Source organism: Seriola lalandi, unplaced genomic scaffold, assembly GCF_002814215.2.
Source record: "Seriola lalandi dorsalis isolate HSWRI2012SDOR001 ecotype SW California unplaced genomic scaffold, Sedor1 jcf7180002054089, whole genome shotgun sequence".
Lineage (NCBI taxonomy): Eukaryota > Metazoa > Chordata > Actinopteri > Carangiformes > Carangidae > Seriola > Seriola lalandi.
Window position 1 is genome coordinate 3,167 of NW_019524642.1, and position 1,691 is coordinate 4,857.

At 40.7% G+C, this 1,691-nt stretch overlaps 1 long non-coding RNA gene across 4 annotated transcripts in view; it reads left to right on the forward strand.

Annotated features, from left to right (window-relative positions):
• Window positions 1-1,058: 1,058 nt before the first annotated feature.
• LOC111652871 (uncharacterized) overlaps window positions 1,059-1,691 on the forward strand; it is a 3,879-nt gene continuing 3,246 nt past the window's right edge. For 2 of the 4 annotated variants that reach the window (XR_002760631.2, XR_015437060.1), the window contains exon 1: window positions 1,059-1,178. This is a non-coding gene — a long non-coding RNA (uncharacterized LOC111652871). The other 2 variants (XR_015437061.1, XR_015437062.1) reach the window with 2 other exon arrangements.

A 1,691-nucleotide genomic window follows, 5' to 3' on the forward strand; every position in this document is an offset into this window, starting at 1 on the left:
GCCTAAGACCATTGTTACCATGGTAACAATCAATAACACCTGCGGATTCCAAGCTCAACTCAAGAAACACAACCCACTCCTGCATCACATCCCATGCGCGGCACATTGATTGAATTTAGTCTGTGTTGAAAATAGCTGTCTGGAGGTTTTTGGATTTACTTCAGGCAGTCTGCTTTCTGCTCCGCTGCCACCCACCGATGGAACAAAGCGTTCACTGCCGACTGTGCTGCACCGCTTCAAGCTTACGAGCAGCGGCTTCCAAAAGAGGGACATGGACCTAATGACCTAATGCTGTTCGCCTTTTGGAACCACTGCACACGTTCACGTTACTGCGACGCCAATTTGCAGACTTTGAGACACGTGGCCGGGCTGTGGAGGGTGTGACACAGGGTGAGTAAAAGAAGAGCCTTTGATGATGAGACCATAGTCAATGAAGTCGTTCTCACTGGGAGTAAAACTAGAATCACCTCCTCACGGTTGTATCCCTCCGCCACTCGGACTAGTTTCAGGTCCCTGATCATCCAGAGTCAAGATATTACCCATTTGTGTGAAAGCTTGAGTAATGATTACAAAGTGTTTTATGACATCAACGTCATCTTGACCTTTGACCTTTGACCACCAAAGTCTACTCAGTTCAACCTTGATTCCTGGTGGACACTTGAGGTGTTACTGAGATATCGTATCCACGAGCAGATAGACAGATAGATAGATAGATATATAGATAGATAGATAGATTCATTCATTGGTCCTTTCTTAGAGATCAGTGTCAAACACCAAAGGGACCATTCATTTCTCTGTATGCATCCATTATTATTGTTTATGTTTGTCTGTCATGATAAACATTTATAGTGTATTATTTAGTAAGTCTATAGAAATTGTTAAATTTAGTTAAAAGAACTGTCATAATTTTAAAAGACAGAGTCATGAAATTAAAACTAATTTAAACAACTTGATAAAAAGATACTTTATTTATCCCCTAGGGGAAATTCATGCAACTGGTAAACAACACACACACACACACACACGCACACACACACACACGCACACACGTAAGAGTCATGTGATTTCTTGCAGAGGGGAGGAGGAGTCAAAAGTGAAAGTATTCAGCTGATGTCTCTGTTGTTCAGACGCCATTTTAAAAGGGCAGCGCAGCAGCAGGAAACTGTCGACTGAGGCTGGTGAGTGTTAAAACAACATTATTATTATTTTACTGTCAAAGTTTCTGAGTCAGTTTCTCTCTGAGGAGAGAAGAAGAGTCAGAGTGAACTTCTGTCCACATGAAGACACTGAGAGGAAAAGACGAAATAAGAAGCTGCGTGTGTGTGTGTGTGTGTGTGTGTGTGTGTGTTGTTTTTCCTGTTATTTTCAGTGTGTCTCTTGAACAGATTGTCCTGACTCTTGTGTGCGTCTTATCTCACAGTCAGTGTTGCAGACACAAAGTAAGAGACCTTTAAACTCTAACAGTGTTTAGTGCAGAGCTGCTGCAGTAAAACTCACTTCCTGTTACAGCTGCTGTTGTGGCGCAGATAATAACTTCAGTGTATTCATACTAGGGTTGTCACGATATCAAATTTCTGTTTCGATACCGATACCAATATGTATTTCGATACTTTTCGATACTTTTTGTAAAAAATATTTCATTATATTATGTATTGCCTTAATGGGTTATTTAAATATTTAAAGAATGTAAT